This window comes from Vidua chalybeata, chromosome 12 (genome assembly GCF_026979565.1).
Source record: "Vidua chalybeata isolate OUT-0048 chromosome 12, bVidCha1 merged haplotype, whole genome shotgun sequence".
NCBI lineage: Eukaryota > Metazoa > Chordata > Aves > Passeriformes > Viduidae > Vidua > Vidua chalybeata.
Genome location: NC_071541.1, coordinates 19,673,753 through 19,700,764, shown reverse-complemented (window position 1 = coordinate 19,700,764; position 27,012 = coordinate 19,673,753). Strand labels below are relative to the sequence as shown.

The following is a 27,012-nucleotide window of genomic DNA, read 5'->3' as shown; positions in this document are numbered from 1 at the left end:
TTTGAGCAGTCCCACCTTTCTTGCTCTTGCCAGAAGAGCAGCAATGGTGTGTGAGTGGTCTGCACAGGTAGTCCTTACCCTAATGATGTTTGCAGTTCCTTATGAGGTTGTACCATAATCCCTGAATGTGATTAACTGGCAGTTTACACCTCAGAGCCCTGGATTTTACTTTAAAAAGCTACAGAGAAATAAACTGGAGAAACAAATTGGGAGTTAACTGTGCAATCAAAGATAGAAATGTGCCTCTGCAGTCTGAGTGCTGCTGCTTTGCTGGCTCGAAGGGCAGAGTCTTACTTAGTGTAGAAGGGGAATTGCTGTCCAAGACAGCTTTTAGTAACATGATGAACAACAGAGATGCTTAAGAGCATGTAAAGCATGTTTAGTCTTTATGGGCAACATTAGTTAATGTTGTGGGCAGCGTTAAAGTGAATATTCCCACCTATGTGTAATTTGTAATGGCCAGATTTGTAAAAATGCAGTTTAGAGCAGTTCAGCCAGTGCCCTTCTCAGCAGTGGTGTGAAAGGCAGCTTTGGCTGCACGTTTAAAAATAAAACAAATGTTACTGGTAGTGGGCTGGAAAGTTGTGTCTGAGCTGGTTAAGAATCCAGTTACTGCAGGGCAGATCCTTTTACAGCTGCTAGCAGTGAGCAAATGGGAATTGCCATCACAAAGAAGGACCTGCTCACAAACACGTTTTCAGTTCGTGGGGCTTGGAGTGGATGGTGACTTGTTGGGAGAAGTGCTGTTAAAGCACCTGGTATCTGCTGGAAGGAAAGATGCAAAATTCCTGAAAACAAAACTCAATTTTAGGAATTGTTACTGCAACTTCTTTAGGCAGAAAACTCTAAGCCTTGATCAGAACTACTGTGTGTGGTACCACCTCAATTTCAGCTTAAAGCACTTCAAGTGCTTCCACATCTCATCCTTAGCACCATTTGGTTGTCAGCAGCAAGTGAAATGATTCTCTCCTCTGGGCTGTCAAAAGTGATGGGATGGAAGAGGAACTCTCTTCTCTCTCAGCATAAATGGATAGATATGTTAACCCAGCAATCCTATTTTCATGGTGGATTTAATCCAATAAAACCTTCTGTTGTAGTCATGGAGGGTTTCTGGTTTGTTTTTTTCTAAGGGTTTACATGGCTGTCTGTTTATGCACTTTTCTCCCACGAAGTTTTCATTCCCTTACCTGAGACACACTGCAAACATAAGTGATTGCTGCTACATTTTCTACCTCTCTGAAGCTGCAAAGCCTCAGGACTTAAAGCAAAGTTAAAGAATACTTGGATTTTTCAGCCCAATTTGGTGGCTGAAATTCATCCTATCAGTTTTTAAGGAAACTTTTTAAGGAAACGCATCGTGCATTGGCAATACTGTGAAGAGGCTTAAACTCTTCTTCCCTTTCTCTTGGAGAGGGTATTTCACTTGTAGGAAGGGGGGGGTGGACCATCAGTTTTGAGTAAAACCCAACCAGTTGTAGAACCAAATATACAACATTTGTGCAGGTGTGGCTTGGAGACCTTCCCTGGAGAAGCTTTATCAGGACCACTCAGAGTTGTCTCCTTTGGGAGGAGGCTGATCAGCTTGGGATGTTTCTGCATCTTCCTCCTAGAGGCTTTCAAAGCCTCAGTGCTGACTATTTATAAACACAGAGACTTGTCTCCTCTGCCTTTCAAAATTTAAACTTCTTGGAACTTAAAAGGAAATTTTTAAAAAGTAGTGAAGAAATTGCTTCAGAGATGAAGCTCTGTTTTAAGTGCTGTTCTTCCACTGATAAGCAGCAGTTGTTGATCACCCTGCAAATCCAAATGTTATGTCCCAAATAGCTGTCTTTTAACAAATGCAGTTGGTTTCTGTAGGAGGAACTGACTCCCTTCGAGCTGTTCTCATCCCACTCATCCATTGCCTTTTTCCCCACCCTTTATCTGACCTCACACATCTTTGGGAAGGTCAGCAGGAGGGACAGCAGTAACTGGAGCTCGGTGACACCGTCATGTGAGAAGAAAGATAACAGCAATTAATTGTTAATATTGAACTAACTATGAGCTCCTGGCCTGCTGGACTTCTCAGTGTGCACCTTGTGGCCAGGGTACAGTGGGAACTTGTGGTGTTTGAGTGGTTTATTCCATTAAATCTTTATGGAGGTGTCTGGACTGGAGAGCACAAATTCACTCACTGATGCTGAGCTCTCACACATTGCAAATTATAGTTTTAGTTTATATATTATAGTTTTGGTTTAGTTTGGATGTGTAAGGGTGGGAAAAGTCATCCCATTCTGTGGTTTAGCGATCCTGCAGGATCCTTCACACATCCTCCACATCCGGGCTCTCAGCTGAGAGGCTGTTCCTGGTTCCCCGTTCTTGCTGGATGCACAGAGGGGATGCAGGAGACATTGAAACAGGGCAAATGTTCAGCACGTCCAGATTTAGCACCACATCAGAGCTGCTCCATCTTCGTGAGGAGAGCAGGGTGTGGGATTCAAGACTTGCCAGCTTAGTTGAACTGGGTAAATTCCCATTTTGTGTGTGCTGAGCTGCTGGAAGGTGTTCCCAGAGTGCCCTTCCTTGGATCATCTCTGCAGGGTGTGTCCCTTGGGGGTTTGTAGTCAATTTTCAGGTAACCAACAAAGATTGATGAACACAAGTTTGCTAAAACAAAATTAATTCTGGAGGAAGCGAGGGAGGGAAGTGCAGAGCTCTTAATGGGATTATTAAAGATGTGAAGTAGGAGGAAAGCAGGTCTGTGGGAACCATGGTCACCAACTTTGAGACTTCATTTAGCCCTTGATAAAACTGGAAATGTTAAACAACAGCTCCCTGAATCCCCTGTCTGGGGGCAGCCACCTGAAGTCAGTGACAGGGATAAATACTGCTTTATTTAGTTGGTATTCATTCATATCACAGTAGAAGTTATATAATTTATATAATAATTTTTTAAATTAGTAGCAACTGGTGTAATTCATATTAATTTAATATGAAAGTAATTGGGTGAACATTAGATGCTTAATAACACAGTGATAAGAAACTGTAAACATCATCCCACGGAATTGTATATAGGATTTGATAGAAGCTGTCTGAAGTCTGACTTTTTACGTGCATCACAGACATGCAGCAGATTACTCCAAAATAGATTATCTGGGCTCTGTGCTGACTTCACTGGTGGCCAGATGAAGGGCCAGGTAAATCTCTATTTAACTGCACACTGCTTTCCCATGGGGCAGATTCCCGAGTGCTGACAGTGATTGTGTGGGTTGTGGTCAGATTTTGTGCTGTAAATTCTGCCTAAAAACATCCACTGGAGAACTTCTGGCACTTTAATGTATGAATATAATGCCATAGCTATAAATGTATGATGCAGTGTAGCTGTAAGTGCAATAAAGATGAAAAGAAGGGGAGAAAAATGGTCTGAGCAGTGTGAGAGATGAGGACACGGTAAACTTTGTAGGTGTTGGTTTTCTGAGAAACTTCTTGTCAGATTTTCAGTGCTTGCAAGTGCTGGATAAACATGAATTTGTCTTTCAATTCAGCGTTTTGTGTGTGTAGGGTCTGAGGAGTCTGTGCTGATCATCCTAAATTGAGCTTGGTCATATGAATGATGAGTGCTACGTGGAAACAGGGACTGGCATTATCTAGGAAAGAAGCAGCTTCTTGGCCCCATGGCTAAAAAAACTATTTCATGTTCAATACTGGCTGTGAAATGTTCTTAATCTATTCCGTAACTTTTTGGTACCAGTTATTTTTCATCTATGTGCCATATTCTCCCAAAATATGTCTCAGCTGGGACAGATTGCTGGTAAATCCTTCCTGGAATACATTTCTGTGGCGTTTTTTCCAGGAGAGGTGTCAGATTTGGAGCAGGCAGATGTAGATCCAGTCCCTCTCTGGGACACAGGGCTGTGTCTCCTCGGATGGAGCAGTTTATGAGCAGCCCTTCTGGGTGGTGAATGAAACCACAAATTGGCCATTCAGTGGCACTTCTGGGCTGGCAGGAGAGCAGTTTTTATTCTTGTTCTTGGTGTTAAATTCCCTCCTTGGCACACAAAGGGCCGTGTCCTTGACCCAGGAGGGATTGTCCCCAGACTCTGCTCTCTCCAGACAGACCCAATCCAGCTCTGGTGCCCCGCTCTGTTTTCTCACAGGTCAGCTTTCCTCCTGTGCTAAAATGGAGAGGAAATCATGGGTCATGGATTTTTAGATTAAATCTAATGGTTTTCCCTGTCTGCTAGAAATTAATTTACTGCTCACTTGAAATAATATCTCTTTATCGTGTAAATTAGCTGTATTGGAGGGGAAATAATAAGGGAATATGGTTTTTTCCTCCCTTCCTTGAGCAGTGAGGAGGACAGCTTTTTTGTTTCCCAAGCAAAACAGGTTTCTAATTAAATAACAGAATAACTCCTTGAAACTCTGCTTTGGGAGAAATATTTGGCTTTTTTGCTTGTTCCTTTTTTAAAATGGACAATAGAGACTTGCAGTAATTAAATATATATTTGGAAAAAATCTAGGATTCACGAGTGGCTTTCTAAAGCTGCCTCCTGCCCCTCTGATGGATCATTGCTGGGGGACTGTTCATTGTTCATGGCTGTTCTTGATCAATCTAGTGTTTTCCTCACTCCCATGGAGGGCCCCTAGGTTTTCTGCTGGTGTGGGGATGGATTTTGCTCCTCATTAACTTTTTGTGCTCCTTCTCTGCTTCTGGAGAGCTCCTGCAGCTCCAGGTGTCCTTCTGGGCTGGGCACCTGCTCCTGTTGTTCCTCCTAGTGCTGCTGCCCAAAGGATGGCATTTTAAACCATCTCAGGATATTCTGAGCTGGAAGGAACCCCCAGGGGTCTGAGCAGCTCTGTAAAATCTCTGCAGGACTCACCAGAAGTACTCAGCTTCAAGTACTGGAAATCTCTTCAGGGAAAAGTTGGTCCCGTTTGAGTTTTCAGAGGAGAACTGCTGTGGTTTTGCTTGTGCTGTTGGGATTGTTTACCCTGTTCCTGGGGGGTGCTGGATCAGAGCTAATGGATTTTTGGCAGTGTTGGGTTAATGTTTGGACTCGATCTGAAAGGCTTTTTCTCCCCTAGATGATTCCATGGTTCCATGCAGCCCAAGCCAGTCGGATGAAATGAGCCGTGTGGCCCCCGGTGGGATGCAGGAGCAGAATCCCTTGAGCAGCTGGGTGAGAGAAGCTCCTGTGGGGTGCCAGCCCTGCCTCTCACTGTCAGCACGGCAGAGCTGGCCTGCCTGAGGACACAGCTCAGATTCCCAGTTGTTTCCTTGCCTGCAGTGCATTCCAGTGCCAGCAGGCAGGGAGAGCTGCCCAGAGCCTCCCTTGGGAGGTCTGCGTGGAGCCAGGAGTTTCCTTCACCTCAGGACCCTTCCCCTTCTGGCCTGTGGGACTCTGGAGTCAGAGCTGGGGTTAACTGAGAAGAGACTTGAATGGTAAATGGTATATTTGTTTATTTACTTATTCCTCCTGAGAATTCCTTAGGCAGCCAGCAGGTTATTCCACGTGTCCTGAGTACCTGCCTGCTCCTGGAGGGAGGCCCTGTGAATTTGCAGCAGCTCTGCTGCAGGCAGTGCATTCCCCAAAAGATTCCCTTGAAGGAAGGCTCAGGTTTTCCTTTCTGCCTGGGAATGTATTAAAACTGGCTATCAAGAGGAGCAGAACTTGGGTGTCTTTCCTGATCCTGTACAGATTTGAGGTACAATTTTAGGTGTTTCATAGAAAATGTTCTGCAGCAGCAGAGTTCAGTGATGACCCAATCCAGCTGCACAAGTGGAGTATAAATCAGAATATTCCTTTACAGCAGTAATTTGTAGCTAAGCCATACAAGGCTCTTTCCTGCCCATCAGTGTTCAATAGAAAGCTCATTTTTATAACAGATCCGTGATTAATACCTGATCATAGGGCAAAGGCTGCTCTTGTCATCAGAATTGTGAAGACAAAATGAGGAGTCTTGATGGGGTCAATGGTTACCATAAGCCTGTGCCTTTTGTGTAATGATCATTTTCTGTGAGGGTAATTAATGAACTGTTTAAGTTATGGAGGACATTGATATTATTGACACCGATGTACGAGCTGTATTTTTAATAGAGTGGACGTGCTGACTCTGGGAGTACTGTTGATAAATCAGACTTTAATTTTATGTATTCAGCTTCTGGTTAGAAGTATGCAGGTATTTTTAGAAAGCTTGTATGATTTACATATTCATCTTTGTCAAACCAGCACTGGTGTTTGTATTCACACCCTGCACTTGCAGCTTCTGCTGGCACTGCAGGTGCACAGACACTGTCTTGCCCTCCAGTCACAGGGACATGGAATCCAGCTTGGGAAAGTCCTTTGGGATCATCAAACCCAACCATGAGCCCAGCAGCACCACCCTGGTCCACTAAACCATGCCCAGGTGCCACATCTATGGTTTTTTTGCACATTCCTGGGAATGGTGACTCCACCAGTGCCCAGGAAAGTGAATATTTGAGAGAATATGGGAGAGGCAAAAAGGCAGCCTGGGGATGCAGAGCCAAGAAATACCTTGGCAAAGGTGAGGAAATGTTCTCTTGTCCTTGAGCTCCTGTACAGAGCCCCTGTCAGGTGGGCAGGAGGTGAGCAGCATCTTTTGGTTTTTGCAGCTGTATTGTACTGAGAACACTTGTTTTACATTTCTCTACTGCTGGGAAAAAAACCCCACAAACATAAAAAAAGTAACGAAACCAAATTTTCTCTTCTCTGACTCAAAAAAAAAAAAAAGTCCTTTTGCTATTTCAAACAAAAAAATGCTTCAGCTTTGTGCATAAATCTGAAGGGGTGTTTTATTTGAAGTGTTTCATGTGTGATAAATAACTCCTGTGCTTCTGTATGGCTGGGTTTAGTGATGGTGTTGAGACAAACCAGTCCAGAAAATTAGTCTGCTGCAGACACTGAGAGAACATTACTTATAATTGTAGCAAAAGCCCTCACCCAAAATAGCCACCAACCTTGAATTGTTTTGGATCTGAACCCCTGGAAGCTGAGTGAGTTATGTAGACAGGAGACACAGATCACAGGTGAAAAATCACATGCAGAGGTGCTACTGCCTTGGAAATAATGACTCTGTGCACAGAGTTTCGGTGGGAAATGGATCAGCCTTAAGGTGCTGTGGTTTATTTTCTAATTGCATCAAGTGATGGAGGATTATGACACAAAATGGCCAGTGAGAGACTTTTTACATGTTATTATTGCTTGGCTTGGCACCTTGGCCAAAGGGGGCTGATGAAGGCACGGTTGTTTTCCTGCTGCTGCCTCTACCCTGTCTGCTGGCTCTGGACAAATTCCAGCCCCTCCTTCTCCCAGGAAACCCAGCTGCAAGAGGGACAGAGATTCCACTTGCTGCAGGGGCTAGAAGCATTTTGAGTCAGGCTTGATGCATTTTTGGTCACATAACTGACTAAAGATCTCCAGCAATATCATTATTGACTGGTCTGAGTGTTAATTTGAGATGGAAGAGTTTTTCTGGTGCTGGTGGAGGTTTTCCAGCTGCAGTGCCTCTTGCCTTTAGCCCAGACACCAGCTCTGGGTGTGGCTGCAAATGCCCAAAAGCCATTTCCAAACACTAACGGATTTAAGTAGCTGAAGCTTTGGATTCAAACACCTGAAGCTTTTAGCCCACGACAAAAACTACTTCTAAGGACACCAATGCAATGGCATTTTCTATGAAACCACTCATAAATGGCCTCGAATGAGGCAATTTTCCTGATGTGTAACTTCCACAATGCAAATGGAGAATTTGGCTCCCATGTTTCAGTCTGTGACTCATCTTGGGAAGCGTCAAGGCCTGTGATAAATCCTGCTGCAATGAATTGTCCTCATCAGTTTTCTCTGTGTTGGAATCAGTTTAGTCTTGGCTGGGAGGTGAATTTCCATGGCTGATGGGAGGAGAATGGGCAGGATCTGATTCACAAGCTGAGCATCTCTCTTTGCCCTCAGTGGTGCAGGACACAGAGCTGGGAGCCCCAGAGGGGAAATCACTCTTTGACAAGGCTTTTTAGGGGGGATAACACTGTGCTCTGCTGCCCTTGGTATCAAACTGATGATTAAGATACAGAATTACCGCTGGCAGAGAGTTTTGATTTTTTATTTTCTGCAAATTTGTAAAATCATGCCTTAATTCTTTCACTGATGTGAAAGTTTATTAGGAAGAGAAATGCTTTCCTTGTTTGGCATGCCCACAGCAAGGGGGTCAGAACTAGAGGATTTTTAAGATCCCTTCCAACCCCAGCTATCCTGTGATTCCACGAAGGGTTCTGGCAGTGCTGTCACAGAAATTACTGCTTGAACTGTTGTGAACCCCTTTCCATCCCACTGACCTAAGTAGGGGTCTCAGTAAGCCATGTGAGTGGGGGGAGGCAGGTCCTCAGGTTCAGAACCCCCCTTTTTTTTTTTGTAGGGGAAGCAATTTGTAGCAAACTTCAGTTCAGCTTCACCTCTCTTCTGTCTCTACCACAGTCATAAAGCTGGAAATGTGTGAGTGGGGCTCTCCTGGGCTTTGGTAAGTGTCAGACAATTCCCTTTTCTGACCCAGAGATGGGGTAACTGAGAGGCATTTTAAAACCTTTTATTCCATTTTCAGTCTCATGAGAAGAGTGAGACAATACAGATGTTATAATTCACTCTATCACACTCAGAAGCTGACTATTTCTTAATTACAAAACACTATAAGCATTTCTTGGCCTATCAGCTTTTTGCCACGCCATGCTGTAGATGCCATAAAGCCAGTCATCTAAAACTACCCCTTGTGGGTCCAAATACAATGCATCTTTCATAGTTCTAGTTCCCTAAAGTATCTAGTCTTATTTGTAAGGCCATTTTTTGAAACTTTTTTCTAGCTCTATTTTTCTCTTAACAATCTCTATGTCCTTACTCCATAGCATTTCTAAGTCAGCATTTCTTACCTCAGAGTTTGTATATAGATGCACAGAGTGTGGGCCTTCTGTCAGGCCCTGAGAACTCTCTACAAATCCATCCTACATTCTTTGACTTAGGAAGTGTGGCAAGTATTCATATAAATACTCCACACGAAATCACCTGTGCTTCTGGTGATGTTTATTGCATTTTATATCCTTGTGTTTAGCAGCAGCCCTGGCCTTTCCTGGCCCCAGAGGAGTGTGGTCTGGGGCAGTGGTACCTGGCATCACTCTTAGATATCCAGAGGTATTTCTTACTTCTGGCTTCTCACTTTGCTGTGCTCTGGGCTGGTGGCAGCGGTTGCTGCTCACCTGAACAGGCACCGTGAGCTCAGCCAGCAGCACAGGGAATGTGCCTTCTGGTGCCTGCTGTTACATGGCAGCTGAAGGTGCTGGATCCTGTCCCCAGCAGCCCTGGCACTGGTTGTGGTGGTGCCTTTGCCCATCTGATTTATTAAAGAAATATGGATATTGATCTAGTACTGATATCCAACTGTGATGGACAAAAACTCTCTAACAGTTTGAAGTTAGACAGCGTATGTTCATTGCGGCGCCGGGCAGCATGCGGGACAGCTCCCAAATACACACTGCACCTTTCCAATGATTACAGAGTCCTTTTATCCACACAAGTATCGAATACCCAAAATACAAATACATATTCATCATTTTGGTCCATCCCATTCCTTGCTTCCTATGCTAATCATTCCAAAAGCTATTAAGCATGTGTAGTTTGTTCCTTGAAATGGGTGGGTGGTCCCTTTCATGGGGAGGGGTCCCAAAATGAGGAAGTAAATGAAGTCTTCCTAATTCTGACCTTTCTACCTTTTCAATGCAAATATGACAAATGAACCTTGGTAGAACTCCCATTCCCTGTCTTCAATTGGTTTCAGAACAGAGGAGGCCCACAATTGTCTTATGTTCCTAAAAGCTGTTTGTCAGTTTCTATATTCTTCATTACAAACCCAGCTAACTAAACATTGTGTTGACAAGCAATCAATTATTAGTTAACTACTAACTCTTAACTTCATCAAGGCCTACTCATTTATTTTAATTAACTCTAGTAAGGTTTATCTCTAACTAAAATCTTAGCTCCTCTAAAATCTCTAAATCTCTTAAAGTTTATGTTTCACATCAGCTCCTGCTGTGGCACAGGTGCTGCAGTGAGGGGAGACACCTGCACTCCTTTCCTTGGATCAAACACACAAGACAGGAGCTGAGCCCCTGAGCCTGTCCCCAGGGCTCCCAAATCTCCTCCTGCTGCAGGGCAGGGCTCAGGGCTGGGGGGTGGGAGTGGTGCCTTGGCTCAGCACCTGCACTTGCTGTGGGTTTGGCCAGCTTTGCATAATTGATAAGGGAAGAGTTCCCACAGGGTGCAGGTGTCCTGTGGTGCCATCTGTCACCTGTGGTCCCTGCACCTGCCAGAGCCAAGGTGTTCTGGAACCTGGACCAGGAGTGTGAGAGGAGAGCAGGGCTGATGTGCTTTTGGGGAGAGGTAATGACAGGAGCATACAGAGATAAAGCTGCTCAATGGGGGAACTTCTGCTTGTCCTGGATTTGGCTTTCAGCAGGGGAATGTCTGATCCTGCTCCTGGTGAGAGCCAGGACTGGCTGCTCCAGGGAGCTGCTCACAGGCATCCTTCAGATCAGCTTTGTGTGCCAGATTTGCCACATGTACACTTGTTCTGGCTTACCTGATCTCCTTTACCCACCTCACTTTGTAGGAGTTAATTTTCTTAAAGCAGCTGCCTTCTGAATAGAGGATATTTGGACTCTTACCTGCATTGTACAACTCCAGGTTATAAAGAATGATCCAATGATCTTCTATTGGAATGTTCTCATCTCTGTACAGGTTTGGAGTCACTAAACATCACCAGACTCTTAACAATGAAGTCCTGTGTGAAAAAAATGTCATGAACATCTGGAAAATGGGATATTAGTTATTGTAATAATTGGGCCTTATTTTAGGTGTAGTGTGGTGAGTGATAAATGGTGTTTCTGTATATTCATTTCATATCAAGATCACTCTTATCCTGTAGTTCCAACTGTCTTGCATTTAAATTTATTCTAAAAGAAGTGTATTGAATACTTAGAGCTGGTAGCAAGGATTTACCTTTATTTTACGGTCTCTGCTGTTTACCAGCCTTTGTGTGCTGGTTTGATGGCTTTGGCACTTACTTGGGGAATGAGCTGTGAGACAGAGAACATTTCTGGTCTCACAGAGTTGAGAGTCACCCCCCAACACCAGAAATGTCCCCAGCAGTGCTGCACAAGGGCTGGGTGTTGTCCCCTCAGTGAGAGCCAGCCCAGAGTGATCTGGTGGTGTTTAAAAAAGGTTCTGCTGAATCCTCTCAGTGCAGATTCCAGCTAGAGCGGGGCTTGGGGCAAAGCCAGGCTCTGAGCTTTCCTGAATTTGGAAATGTGGCTTTCAGGGCTCGGTTTTGGGGCTCGTGTGGGAATGACACTCCAGTGTGAGCTCTGAATTCTTCTAGTGCAGTTCCAACAAAAGGACATTGCAGTATTGGAGTCTTGTCTGAAACCAGCCCAAATAAGCTGAAGATCTGAGCTGTCCTCCCTGACCCAAGCTTCCTCGAGGAAGCTCCTGGTAAATGTATTCAGCCATGTGCTGGGCTCTTTCTCAAGTGGTGCTTTTAGCTCCAAGTGCCCAGAAGAAGAGGTTTCCTTTCCTCCTGAAGGAACAGGCTTTCAGCAGCCACAGGCAGTGGTCTTGTGACACAGAAATCCCCTCACTTCTCTGAGGAATACTTGGTTAAAATCCCAAGTGGTTTTACTGCCATATTATTTTCCTGAGCTTTGCATAAATAACTGTTGCCATCAAACCCCACTGCCAGCCCAATCTAGAGCCCCATTTTGGGCAGGGATGAGCAGGGTGTGGTGTCTCCCAGAGCACCTCTAAGCACACAAACACCCTGATGCTGCACAGCACATCCAGGTGGGGCTTTTTTGTTTTCACACCAAATTTCACAGGACAGAAACCATGAGAGTTTCTGGCTGTGCCACGTGCCATGTTTTCCTGGAGGCAGTTGCCTTGGGGCATGTGTTGAGCAGGAATTCTTTGCAGCATTTCTCAAGCCTTTTGTGCCAGCTTTCCAGTGAGCAGTTTGGATTGTTCCTCTCTGGTCTGCAGCCATGTGAGCAGATGTGGGAGCAGAAATCCACAGGATGGAATGGTCAAGGTGGTTTGGTGACAGCCAAAGATGAGGCACAAACAGCATTTAAAGATAGAGATCCAGCTGGCTGGAATCCACTTGTGTTTCCAAATTGCACAGAGGATTGTGGCTCGACAATGCCTGTGAGTGGAAGAAGGGAATGGAATTAGAAAGGTGCAGTAATGAGTTTAAAAGGTGATATTTGCCACAGTGTTTGAGGCTGTAATTTCTGTAATTTGTAGAATAAAGCAGATTTTTGCTGTCCTTTGACCTTAAACACACAATTCAGGTGCTCTGTAGGTTATAATGACCTACTGAAAGTAAACTCTTTGCATTGGGGAATGGAGAAGCGAGGGCAGTGTAACTTACATAATTCCTGTACCTTAGCTATTGAAAGTCTTTCCCTTATTGAGTGGCAGATTTCTGTGGCAGGGTCTTTATTAATGCTTTTACCTAATGACATGGTTTGAGCTCTCCCCAGTATCTCCAATGTCCATCAGTATCCAAGTGATGAAGTTTCTCCTTCAAGCTTTTCACTCCTGCAGATGTGGCTGCAGGAAAGCACAACGGACTGAGCTGTCTCTGGAAACATCTGGACCAAAACAGCCTGGTTTTGGTATCTTTTGGAAGTGTCTCAGCTGGAAAAGTGTCCCTGAATCCTCCTGTGCTGTCCGTGCAGTCTGATGGGATCCTGAGCTGGGATCCAGCTTATCCTGGCTCTGTCCTGACAACGTCCACCTTGCACAAATTCCCCAGGGAAAATATATTCAAGCTCAGTCATTTTCAGAATAAGAGAATCTGTGTATTTTTATTTAGATTTTGGAGATCAGAAAGGCAGAAGTGTGATTTAACCCCTTCCACGCCCCCCTGAAGTCCTGGCAGGGCTTTGGATTTGTAGCCACTGGGAAACCTGCAGGCCCTGCTACCTCTACAATGTTCTTTTTGTGATTTTCTTTTCTTCTAAGCCCTCTGTAGAGGTTTTAATGTGGCACTTGAACAGCAGATAGATGACAAATACAAGAAAGCATTGGGAGGGAAGAAATCACTGCCTAGGTACGCATTTGTTCAGATTATTGTTTGCATAGATGCAAAAAAATGAACCTTTAAATACTGGAAATTTAAGATCAACACTTAATAGAATATCTTGTCTCTTTCCTTAAAATGAATTCTATAGTGTTATTGACTACCTGACAAACAGTGATGAATGCAGCCCCTTTGCTGCTTTCTATTCAGGGTAAAGGCAATTAAGCACTATTGTATGTTAGAATTTAACATTGCTCTGTGTGGGGATTCATTTGTGCACATTGAAATGAAAGCAGGAACGATCAACAAACATCAGTGTAATGACGTGTTCTAACCTTGATAAGGAAATTATGCCTTGTCTCTAATGGGCTGTGGGAATTTCAGGGAGCTGTTTGCCTGTGAATGGTCCTACTCAGAGGATGTGAAAGCAGTGCACTCATCTCCTCACACATCCTCAGCCATCACCTGCAGCTCTGAATTAACTTACAAGGCACAAACAAAATGTTTCAAGTCTTTTACAAGCTTAATTTTTAACTTTAAATGTCAAGAATGAAATCATCACACTTAAAAACATTGTAGGTGTGTGTGACAAGGCACCTTTCATAAAGAGCATGGAAAACAAGCTCTCAAACTGTGCCATTCCCATTCTGTGGAAGTGACAAAAAGAGTGCATCCTGCTTTTTCAGTTGTTTACAGGAACCTACCACAGCCTTTCCATTTGCTGTAAACACTTGGAACGAGTGTTGGAAGCAGGTGAAGAAAGTAGTGAGATTGTTGGAACTGAATTGGAGTTGGAATAACTTGGAATTGCTTTTAAAGTGCTAAAACTTTGTAAAGGGGGTGTTAAGGAATGGGATATCTCTACTGAAATTGTGTTGGTAGTTTTATTTCTATTAACAATACACAATACTCCATTATCAAGCTTAAAACCTTCCACTATCATGCTAAGCATATTTTTCTGCAGTCTCAAAGTCTATCTTAGCCAAGCTTAAAACTCAAACTGTTGTTTCATGCCCTTGCTTGCTGTACTATTGTAACTTTTCTACTTTCAGACTTTGCAGCTGTAGCAAGTTCTAAGTTTTCTGTTCTTTCTGTTTCTGAGGCCTCCTTTTACATCTTTCTGGAAGTCTTCTTACCTTTACTATTTCCCACATTAAGTCATTGGGTCATATTTGAAAATTCACCAGGATTTTTTTACTGAGCTTCTATTGGAATGTTCTCATCTCTGTACAGATTTGGAGTCACTGAACATAAGCCAGGCTCAGGAACTACTTTCTCAAGGCTCCATTAGTCCATTTAAAAATCCCAGGTTTTAGTGAATACTTGCTGGTCTCTTCTCCCAGAGACTGAATTGGGGGTACCTGCTGCTAAACCTGACCTGGAGAATGGGGCAGATTTTTCTGTCGTGAGACCTTACCTTGATGCTTGGTCAGGTGAAGCTTTCTGCCTTTCTGCTGTTTTTCTTGGCTTTTCAAGTTGCTGTCATCGTTTGAGAGATTGGGATAAAGCTCCTACAGTGCTTCAGCATTTGTGTAATTTCCTCCAGCAGTTAGTAGTGATGTCAGTGTAATTTCCCCAGCTTAGAGTTACATTCAATGAAATTATAAAATCAACCTGTGTTAGAATGTTTAGCTGTGAGTGGAAAAATGGAGACAAATCTTCCCACTCTGTGAACATTTTATACCATATTACTACATAAAATTTTTAGTGGAGTCTCCTCTTTGTCTTAGTCTGAATTATCTAAAACTGGGTATGGCCTGAGAAATTGAATGTATCTGTAATGGTGTCAGTTTATTCAATTTACAGCCAATCTTTATTATCTTAGCACCTAAAACAGGGACTAATTTAATCCAGTAACTGCCTTTTAACCTTCCACTGATTGCCAAGAAAGGAGATGGACAGGTTCAATGCTTCCAGCATGGAAATTTCCATGTATAATATCCCAAACATGAGTCTCTGTTTCAGGTTAAAAAACTCCAAGTCACCACTAATGGGCAGGTTCCTAACTCCTCAGTGCAGCTCAAATAATTGTAACAACGAGGATGCAGCAGAAAAAGCTTCTGTTGCCCCAGGAAAGACCAATGCTTTCAGCAGAACTGGCACATTCTGTGCTGGTGTTGCCATGGGAATCACCATGTCCTTGCTGCTGTCATGAGCAAGAGCACCAGTGAGGTTTGAGTTAAAATTGCTGGTTTTGTGTAGGAATTGCAGCTCTTGATGGTGGCCCAACTTCCACATCCTTGTAAAGAGCAGGACAGGCTCCCAGCACACAGAAATACCCTGTCCCCTGCACAGGAGTTTTCTGCCATTGCATGGGTGGCTGCCTGATGTCTGCTCAGCCCTGAGGAGCTGATGCTCACCTGGGGAAGGAAAGTCCTGAAGGGGCTGCACTGGAGCACACCTGGAGCTGCAGAGGTGTCTCTGGGCAGTTTGTACAGCACAAACTTTGTCCAGCCTGCAAGCACAGAGATGTTTCCAAGCACAGAGATGTGCTTGTCCTGTCAGCTCAGCTGTCCTGGGTCAGCAGGGATCCAGTGCCAGGATTTGCAAGGTCCAGGCTGGGGTTCTGGAGTCATTATCCACCAGAGCCACTTTCCATGGGGAGAGGTTTGTTTGGGAATTCATTGCTCCAGGTAGCAGTGATCCATCAAAATCACTTCACAAACTGAAGTGACTGCTCAGGTGGGGACCATTGATTTATTGTAAAAGGAAAGGAATTTAAATTTCAATATCTATGTAAAGAAGCCTCTGGAGTGTCATCCATGTTTGATCTCTGAGCTCAGCTGTTTCCACGAGTGGAATGTTACTGCTTTTGTAATGTCAGAGTACTAGAAAATTGGGTTTTTGATGGATGAGCATCCAAAAGGATGCTCTTCCCCCAGCTCTGCATCTATTGAATATAAACTTCAGTGTTGTGTTGGTTTACAGAGTTGAAGGTATTAAATTTCTTACACGTGCTAAGAGCTGACCCCTGAGAAGGCAAAGCTGCTTAAGCAATTAATGCATTGAGTGCCAGATAAATGTTATCATCATTTCATTTGCTTGTGCCAGTACCACTCATTGGGTGGTGTTTAAATTTCACTGGCAGCTCAAGCACAGCTAAAAATAAATTCATTTGTTTATAGACTTCTTTGACAACAGCCAAATAAACCCACATTGTGTTGTTTTGCACAGAAGGCACAAAGCCAGCTGAGTGCTCCCTTTGAGTGTGGCTGAAGCGTGCTAGTAGGTGGCTGAGGCTGGTTCTACACCTGCTTTTTCCCTCCCACCCTGTTTTATTTCCATTGAAACCTCTTTCAGGGCAGTGTGCTCTTGCTGAAGTGCAGGTGTTAGTTTGCAGTGTGAACAGCAGGCCCTGTTCCCTGCTGATGGGGCAGAGCACAGAGCAAAAAGAGACTAAAAAGTGGCAGCAGGGAACTGTTAATGCTTGGGGCTGGAGCTCCAGGGCAGAGAGGGCTCCTGAGTCCTTGAGGGCATGTCCATAAATCAAAGGGATCTTGGACAAGTTCAGCAGTGTTCCAGAGGTCACCTGGACTTCCTGGCAGGGGAGCAGTGAGAAGCTTCACATTATTTCAGCTCAAGGACAGGAGGAGGTGAAGGAAGATAAGGAGGAGGACAAATGACATCAGCCGTGGTATCTCCAGTTGTGAGATACTGGGGTTTGGATGTCCTGGAGCTGCAGAGCTCTGGAATGAACAAATGCTTCTTGTAAGAAAGGGAAATGCTGAGACAAAATGTCTTGGCAGTAAAAATAATTCTGAGAAGGTCGCTGTGGGAATAGCCTGACTTGCTGTAGGAACTGGGCTTCTGCACCTCTCTCTCTGAGGGATGTGTCAGGAAAATTAATCCCCAAACATCAGAGGTTTATGTCCAAAAAGGAGACAGAGGAGTCCTTTTTCTTTATTCAAATAAAGGGAGAGGCCATGGGGCATTCCCCTGGGGTCTCTCCAATTTTTGGAGGACACAGCCTCCTTTTTATCCCAATTTCCCAGCCACATTTCCCTCTCTCTTTCCCCATTGCCTGAGGTACTTGAGAGGTACAGACTTCCCTGAACGCCTGATACCAGAGATTTCCCTCTAATGTATAACCCTCCCTTCAATTGTTAGTTCTCGTGGAATTTAGGGTTTCCCCCCATTGTTTCTTTCATCTTTCAATATCCAATTTCATTTATCAGCCACCCTACAGTTTGTTTGTAGAGACAAATCTGTCATTCCTCTCGGATGTATGGAGAAGTTCCTGCCCAAGCTGAGAGCTGAGCCCGTGTTCCCTGCTCAGCCCTGCCCTCTGCTCGCCGTGCCAGGGGAGCAAACAGAGCTGCAAGCCCCTCTCTCAGGGGGAACCACGGCTTGGGTGCTCTCAGCTGGGTTCTTGTAGCTGTGGTGGGGCAGATGGGCCAAAATGCAGTGAATCAGCTTGGTGAGATAATGCCTAATGAAACCACAGAATCCCAGACTGGTCTGGGTTGGAAGGATCTTAAAGCTCATCCATCCCAGCCCTGCCATGGCAGGGACACCTTCCACTGTCCCAGGCTGCTCCCAGCCCTGCCCAGCCTGGCCTTGGGTGCTGCCAGGGATGGAGCAGCCATCCTGGGGAACCTGGTGTTTTGCTTTTTTTTATTAAATAGGAGGAGTGTAAAAGGTGATGAAGTGGTTTTGAGCAGAGAGAACTCCCCCCAGACCTACAGAACTGTGAATGTTTTCTTGCTTGGGGCCAATGGAGATGGGCAGGATCTGCTTTCACTTAAGGTAGTTATGTCACTGAAAAGCAAGACTGAAATATATTACTCTGAACAGTGACACAACATTTATTTTTTTGCTTTGAGGATTAAAAAAAAAAAAAAAACAACCAAACAAACAGTAAAACACCAAAAATTCTCATTCAACAGCAAAACCTCTGAAGACTCGTTGGTTGTGTCCAGGTCAGTGTGAGCTGCTGGAGAGTGCTTTGACCTAAAGGACACAAAAATAAGATGTGGCAATGTCAAGACACAATTGGAAATAAAGTAAACTGTGAATTGAGGGAAAACCAGATAGAGCTGATAGTGCACGGATCTCTCAGAGAGTGTTTGAGTAACACTTATGGGGGATAAAGAAGGTATTTGAAGTAAAGCTTCTAAAAGCTGAATGGATTAGTGGTTAACACTCTTCCTGAAGGTTGGGATGGTACTGAAGCTTGTGTCTGGGGACTGATTTTAAGAAAGGAAAAAAGCCACCCCACAGACCACGTTAAACACTGCCTCTCCCTACTCAACCCCCTAAAAAAATAGTCAAAAAACCTCACAAATCCCAAAAATCAAACAGAGCAAACAAAAAACCCCTTCCAAAACCCTTCTGAGGCATTTTTTCAGAAGTGAAGAACTGGGCTGTGTTGCTCCAGTCAGTGCCAACATAATTTCAAAAACCTGTAACCTCCAGATTCTCAAAGGAAGGACATTTTCTATGGGGATGGCTGTGCCAGTAACCACTGCAGGTTGTGGGACAGATGGAAGCTGACTAATAGCAAGAAAACCATTAGCTCTAAGTACAGCCATTATAATTGAAACTGGGGCCTCCAGGCATCCAGAGAGAAGCCAAGAATCCTGACTATGGGATTGTCTGGGTGTTTTTGTAGCTTCTGCATGCAGACTTAATAGTTACAAATTATAGTGTTTCTACACATTTAACTGAGAGTTGAAATAAAACAAGTTGAAGACTTAAATCCCATTCTTTATGCAGTCTGTCTGGTGAGTTATAGCAGTAGAATACATACTTGGTTTTGTCTTAATCTTTTCAGGTTTTCTAATTTAGTCTTAATTAGGAGGAAAGAGTTACAGCCAAGGCAGCAGAACTCCTGTGGCATTTGGAATTCCCAAGGGGCTCAGGTTGGCTTCAGGGGCAGATGAACACAATCATCAAAGTGATTGGTCTTAAATATCCTTTAGGGAAGAATTGTTCCCTGTGAGGGTGGGCAGGCCCTGGCACAGCGTGCTCAGAGCAGCTGTGGCTGCCCCTGGATCCCTGGCACTGCCCAAGGCCAGGCTGGACAGGGCTGGGAGCAGCCTGGGACAGTGGAAGGTGTCCCTGCCATGGCAGGGGCAGCACTGGATGGGATTTAAATCCTCTTACCCAAACCATTCTGGGGCTCTGTGATGTACCAGAAATGATCTGTGGAGTCCAGCAGCTCCTGTCCTGAGTGGTGACAGGGCTCTTTCCAGTGCAGGTCACAGCAAGTCCACTGAGGACAGGTTTTATGACTCCAAATGTTTCAGGTTCTCTTCATGTCTAGCACCACCCCGAGCACTGCCAGGGTAGGCAGTGAGGTTAACCCAGAGGGTGAGTTTGTTGAGGCTTTAGTACTTACTTACATCTTCATGTTCAATTTAGTTTGTTCTCTAGAAGCACCATCAATTTTTTCTAGAAAATATCTTTGCCTTTTTAATGGTAAATCACTCAGACTTCTCAAAATCTGTGTGTGGAATTTAAGGAGCAGATGCCCCTGGAAATAGGACTTGGTTGTAGTTTACCCTGAAAATTTCATCCATAAAGTGCCTCAGTTAAATTGCGTAGGGAGGTTTCCAGGGCTGGGTTTTGTAATTATTATTGGGTCAGTGAAGGAATTCCTGGGGTGGAGGGTTGATGGCAGCTGTCCCCATCAGTGTCACTGTTTGTTCTTTCTCCTCATGGGATAAACATAGATCTTGTCTTGTATGAAAGAAAAGGGGAGAACTGTAATGGTCTCCAAAGCCTGAGGATTAAGGACATAAATTTCATGTGCAGAAAATGTCTCATTCTTGTTGAAGGCTCTTGGCCTTTAACTCTCTGATCCTCCGTGTATCCAAAGTACATTTTGACCACAATCCTCTTCAGGCAGGCAGAGGATTTTATTAAGGAACATAGAAATACTCAATACAAGTGAAAGATGAAACTTGATTCGATAATTTTCTAAATGTTTATGGCTGATGATTGCATGTTGAGTGGCTGAATTGATGATAAAATGTTCTGCTGTGAGTATCTTCACAGTCTGAGAACCATTTAGCTGCTGTTGGAGGCAGGAAGGATCTCTGAAAGGGACCATAATTGGAGCCATGATTGTTGAAAAGCCTCACTTTTTCTGAATGTAAGGTAAAAGGATGAGCTGCTTGTTTAAACCCCAGTTTTAGAGAGATTTTTCTTTCTTCCTAAGGCCTTACCTGGAAATGGAAAGAGGTCTGCAATAATCCTGTCCTGTGGCTTTCCACTTCTGCTCACCCTTAATTTAAGCTGAAATAATGCCTTTTGTATTCAATGCTCCACATTCAGTACAGGTGATTGCCACAGGCTAATGCTGCTTAATACTGCCTGTCCGTCTGCAGGAAATGGATGGTGACAGGAATGCTGGGGAGAGATTTCTCATGTGCAGTTAGATATGAAAAATTTCCTGTGCAGCTCTTCAGTACTTCTGGGGTTAAACTGCAGTTCTCTCCCTCAGCTGTTAAAAAGCCACTCCACACCTCAGTTAATGAACTGAGCTGGAAAGGCACATTAAAAGGAATTTTGGTTGTGAAGTTGCTCTGCCCTGAGCTGGGGTAGGGACAGACAAGGCTGCAGGTCAAAGGTGCAGAAATAACTGGATTGGAAAGTTTCAGCTGCAGGGGAAAATAAGGAATTGACTCACTTGTAAAATGATGTAGTAAGAATGAGGTGTTTTTCAAACAGAATGGAGGCAGCCTTTCAGTTTTCTGAATTTTTTTTTCTTAAAAGCTGTTGCAAATTATAAACAACTGAAGGGGAGAGGGAGCAAGAAAAAGAGGTAAAATGGTTTTGAGAGCTCATAAACCAAGGATATTTTTTTCATATTTTACCACTTGAGATTCAAGTCTTCATTCTGGTGCTGACTTTAAGATCACCCCTCGCTTGTCGAAGCGAAATATTTTCTTCCCTTCCATATGGCCCTTTGGCAGGGCTCTTAGATCATCAGCTGGCTGCTCTGTGCAGCCTAATGGCTTCATCTCGTGAGACAGGAGCTGATGAGAGGCTGCAGGGATGGGTTATCCTGGAGCCCTTCACTCCTCCAGACCCTCCACGCCCCAAACTCCCCATCTGCTGCACGAGGGGGAGCGGGGAGCGAAGCTTCCTCCTGTGTGTTCTGCTTGGCTGGGTTTCCATCCCATGGAATCCCACTGATCACAATCCCATTTTCTGTGCATCTCGGTGCACGTGTGGAGGGACTGTGTTGAGGACAGAGCAGGGCAGAAGTGGCCAGAATCGGTGACAGTGTTGTGACGTGTGCCAGGCCCCTCGGGGGCACGGGGCAGAGCAGCTGCTGGCTCTGCTCCACCTTCCAGAGGCAACACCAAGCACTCTGGGCAGGACCAAAATATATCTCAGCTTGTCTGTGTTTAGAGCACAGCAGCTTTGGGCTGCCCCAGGGCTGCCCCCATCCCTTCCCTGGTCACAGGACGAGCAGCATTCCTCTGGTTAGGCACAGAGTGCTGGGTTTCCCATGGTCAGCAGTTTGTGTGGGCTGGCCCTGGGCCAGGGGGCAGCTCCGGGAGGCAGCACCTGCCGGGTTGCCCGTGGTCCCTGCTGGGGGAGGCTGCTCCGCTCCTGCTGAGCACACAGATGGTCCCAACAACCCTGGTGGGAAGCACAGGCTGCCTGCTTTGCAGCCTGGCTGTTCCTCCAAACTATTTCCAGGCATCGAGAGGGCCCAGGTTACTAAAGCCCGCGCTGGCTGAAGGTGAGGTGGGGAGCACCGCGTTCCACGAGCCAGCTCGGAGCATATGGCACAGAGCGGTGGCTGGGCAGGGACATCAGGCTGGGCCTCTGCAAATCCCTCCTCAGAGACCTCTGAGAGTTTGGAAGGGACATTTCTTGGACACTAGTGGCTGTAAGCAGTCCAGGAATAGATATAACAAGCTTATTATGGAGACCGTATGCCAGGAGCTGCGTTTCCATGGTATTTATCATAGGATCACAGGATGGTTCAAGTTGGAAGGGACCACTGGAGGTCATCCAGGCCAACCTCCCCGCTCAGGCAGGGCTCCCTGGAGCTCAGGACTGTGTTCAGATGGCTGGGCTGGGGTGGAGAATACAGTGAGTTATCTGTGGGAGATAACTGTCTGCTGCCTCTCGTGGGCTGAGACGTGTCTGCTGGGGCTTGACACGACAAAAATGGGATCTCTGGAAGTGGCTCTTTTCAATGTTCCTGTCCAGGCTCACAGTTAGAATTCACTTTAAAGGATTAAAAAAAAAAAAAAAGGCTATTTTCTCACCGTGGTCTGTGTGTACACAGCTTTGTAAGGACTGAAGAGCTTTTGTGATCACTGCCACACAAGCAGTGCATTCCCAGAGCAGGCATGGGGGGATTCTGCTGAGCCTGGAGGTGCTCTGCACAAAGAGGAGTGCACACAATCTGCACAGAGGGGCATCTGCAATATTAACTGTCACTTAAGATTGCTAAAAAGTCACTTTCTTTAATGGGACTTGGAGAAAATAAGGACAAAAAGAATGATTAATGATGTTCTGCGTGAAATACTGTGCTGTCGCATTGAACATGGTTAATTGGTGGTTGTAGGTCTAAAATCCAGTCAATTTAGCAAACAGATTCTTTTTAAGCCGTCAGTCTTGTGTTGTGCTGTAACACAGAGCTCACACCACACCCTCCTCCACAGCCCAGCAGAGCTCCTTGCCCTGTGTGGGTGCTCCTGGGGCCATACCTGGGAATTGTCTGGTTTTGGGGGAAGCACTTCCAGCAGTGCCTGGTGGTTATCCGCAGCACACAACAGGAGCTGGGCACATCCCGTCTGCCTTTTGTTCAAAATGGTGCCTGAAAATGCTTCTTACATAAGTGCCCTTGGATTTTGCAGCGGGTGATTCACAGGTTTAGCTCACATTAACTCGTTTGCATGATGCCATTTCATGTGGGAGGTGCTGTCCTTTCATGCTCGAGCTGCCACAAGATCATGGTCCAAGTAGCAGCCCAAATTTAGCTTGTATGTATTGCTGATGTGACTTTTAAATCTTTCACTGTTTGGGGCTTGATGGAAACTTCTTTTTCAGCTTGGTGGTGGGAAATCACATCTAAACTGCTCTCTGCACTCAGAATGTATTTATGGGGTTTTTTTTGAGGGTGGGAGCAGTGGACTGGTGCCCAGTGAGCTGAAGTGTGTGAAACATTGAGACAAATGAACCAGAAGGCTTTTGATACATTCATCATGACATCCAGCCAGTGTTTAAAAACATGGAATGTGATCAGAGATACAGGATTTTTGTGTCTTGAAGTTACCAAAAGTCCTAGGACCTTAGTGTGAGGTTGGTACCATTATAGCTTAGTTGGAATTTTGTGGGAGGCTGTGGTGAGTTTGTTTAATTGCGTTAATGAATCTTGCCGACGGGACTTAATTAGTGGTGAAATTCATAGTTTTTCTCATCCTAAAACTCACCTTGTTAAAATGCTACTGACTGGGCAGTTCTTACTAGGTTTTTTTTACCACTTTTTTCAAGTCTTCAGCCCGGTAGAATCTCTTGACTCCACCTAATACACAGAGCCTTGCTGGCCACACCAGTTCTTGGGAAGGAGAATCTCCACTGGCTGTGTCTGTGGGATGTGGGCTGTGTGGGACAGCCTTGGAGCAGCCTGGTCTGGTGGGAGGTGTCCCTGCCCAGGGGAAATGGGCTTTAAAGTCCCTTCCAACTCACTTTCCACTTTATACAATGCTGGCAGTGCTCTGGTGCTGATCCAGACCCTTTAAGCAGGGGTGTAAGGGCAGGACTGTGTCTGAACTGGGAGGTTTTATTCCAGCTTGACTCTGTGCCGTTCCTGAGGCTGCTCTTCCCAGACTCCTGGGAGGAGAGTGTTGCTTTCCTTGGCAGAGCTTTGCACATTGCTGGGACCCACAGGGGCACGGAACATCATTCACACCCAGCAGGCTCAAATAAAAATCCTGGAAAGCTCCAATAGCCTTTAGATGGGGTTGGAGGTTTCCTGGCAACATCTGCCTGGGTTTGAAATGCTGTTCCGAACATTCACCTGCAGGAGCCTCGCAGTGTTCCCTGCTCCTCACACAAGGAGTCTCATTTCTGTAGCCATCAGTGAATTCTCTCTGGAGCTCTCTCCCTTGAAGGTAATCTGTTCCTCTGCATTACAGATGCTGGAAGATTTCATACACTACAGAAGAACAACCTGTGCCGGGTGCAGTTTTGGTTTTGAGGCACGTTCTGTGCTCAAAGCAAGGCTTAATCAAATGCATTGATCCTTGTATTGCTGTGTGAAGGTTCAGTTCAATCTTTTCCTTTTGTAAAAAATGGAATTCGAATGCTCTGTAATACATGGTTCCTGCGTACTCTGAGTCTCCTACAGTAACATCAGGTCTTGTGCCTTGTGAGAAGATGCATTTCAGATGGAGTCTGATTATTCAGTGGATGTTTGACATGCTGTTAGAAACCTTGGCTTTTCCCCAGTTCTTTTTATTCTGATGGAAGTGACAGCTCCAAGGAGGTGAGATCTGAGTGTCAGGTGTGGCTCTGTGAACTATTTAAAGCCCTGTCCACTTGTGGGTTCTTACAGAAAGATTTCACTTCTAATTTTGGCTGGTTTTGTACCACACTGTGCACCCCCAGACATAAATCCTAGACAAACAGAGTTTCAAAACTTGTTAAAACTATACTTGCTGTATACTTTTACAGGACATTGCCATAACTCACTGCCCAAATAAAGTATCTGCTCAGCTAGGAATTGCTGCAGGGGTAGTTGTGTATCTCAGTCCATATCACACACCTTGATGGTTCTGAGCAGTGTTTAATTTGGGGAATGATTACTTTAATGAGCAAGAGGAAAGCTGGTCCTGGGGCTGCCTTTGGAAGCAGCTTTACCTTGTGCTGTTCCCCTTCTAAGTGCAGCTTTAGGTGTAAACAACAAATGAGATGCCACAGGACTTTCAGCTTGTTTATTATGGCTCTTGGGGGGAATAATGAGAATTGAACATTTCCTGCTGGCGTGAGCAGAAATCTTTGGGATGAGGAAAAGCCACTGAAGGAGCTCTGCTGCTGCTGTTGGGTTTTTGAGGTCCTGCTGTCACCTCAGTGAACAGGAGACCTGGAACCTCTCGCATTCCCAATCTGAAGGGCTTTTCCATCTTGTGCTTTTCTCAGTGTTTTCTTTGAAATTGAATTCCTGTAAATGGCTTCCAGTTTTAGGAGCTGACACTTCCCACCAAGGATGGTTTATTGGAAAATTGCCAACCAAGCCAGCAACTGGAAGCCAAGATAGTTGGCTTGCTGTTCTCCTGCATGGGGTTTTTATAGGAGGATAGTGGTGACAAAGATAAATCCTTTTGGCAGCGTGAGTGGAGCTGGTTTCTGAAATATCCATGTTTTGGATATGGACTGACAGACAGTGATGGCAGTACTTAGTTAAACTCAAAAATCATTCAGGATTTTAATACTCACTTTGGTTTGCAGCCCTCTGTAAACCTCAAGTGCTGGGGTTTTTTGTTTTTCCTTACATTTGGTTTTTGGTTCAAGGTTTGTTATGATGGTACCTGTTCCTCCTGGCCTCTGCTTGGAATGAAATTACAGTAATTACTACTGGTAGGAAAATAATTTCTGCTTCTCTTGGCTATAACAATCTCAAAAAGGATGTGTTTCACTGTATTTCCTACTGAGAATGAAATTCCTGGGGTCAGAAAGAAGACAAACTTGTACTTCAATAGGAGTGTAATATTGCAATATTTAGTTCAACTCAAAATGAAATCTTGGAAACCATCCAGGGCTGAGGGGAGAAATCTTGGAGAACGTTGCGTGACATTTATCTCATCAGTGATACAACTCAGATATCTAAATGGAATCTGTTCTGTTCCAAGTACTACAGCACAGAAGATATTCTATATATTGTGGGCTTTTTTTTTTCCTTTAAGGTCTACCTTGAAATAAATAATGCAAGGTACTGCCAGAAGCCTTTTCACCTTTCTCCTTGTCTCAGCAGTGCCAGTATCATTGCTTTTGTGTGGGTTAAAAGGAAAAAAAAAACTAACCCAGAGCCCAGCACATGCTTTCTGTGTGAGCAAAAACATTAACTATCAATCCCCAACCCTGCCTTTCAAAGAATGCTTAAAGAAAATCGAATGCTTTGCCTCAAACTACAAGCAGTGGGTTCTTTCAGCTCTGTGTTCATTCAACCCTGCTCATCAATTACTCATTCCCTGTGCAAAATTGACCAGCTCTGAACAACTCTTCGGAATTTACACGAGTAAATCTTACCCTTGAACGTGCACATTTAGCAGCTGTGAAATTTCCCAGCTTTTCTGGGAAACCTGAAAATAAAGAAGGGGTGGTGGGCCCCCCGTGCCTGTTTGCTGGGCTGGGCTGGGAGGTGATCAGCTGGAGATCACCCTCACCTCACAGGAAATAGTCCTTGGGCTCTAGGGAGAGGAGATGTGCTGCAGAACGGCGGGCTGGGTGCCTGCGGCCCCTCAGCGACACTGGCGTGCTTTGAGCGCTGCGAGACGTTCTCCCTGTTGGATGAGTTTGTTATTCCAGCCCAGAGGAAAGGCAGGAAATTAAGACATTAATTGTTGTCTACTGTATTTGAGAACTTGAAAGCACAAGCAATTACATGAACATCTTTCCCAGCGTAAGGTGTGTGCTCTGCCAGATGGAATTTGCTGAGAGCTGAGTGTGGGAAGGTGGCACTCAAAGCCTGGATTCATTAATTGTTTCATTACTCCTGGGAGTGCAGGGCTGAGCTCAGCTTCGTGGGACTTCTGTGTTGAGAAAGCTGCTTTGAAGTTGTTGTGTCTATTAAACAACTGGTTTTTACCTGTTCTTTAGTTCTTGAAGAACTCCCCTTGTCTTTGGGGAGGCAGCTTTGGGAGTGAGGGAGGAAAGGATTTGGGCAAATGATTCTATGTTTTCTTCTGGATTTTTGTTTGGTCCTGA

The 27,012-nt window shown here is 44.9% G+C and overlaps 1 protein-coding gene across 5 annotated transcripts in view; it reads left to right on the top strand.

Annotated features, from left to right (window-relative positions):
* IQSEC1 (IQ motif and Sec7 domain ArfGEF 1) overlaps positions 1-27,012 on the top strand; it is a 278,350-nt gene that overhangs the window by 25,348 nt on the left and 225,990 nt on the right. The window lies entirely within an intron of this gene.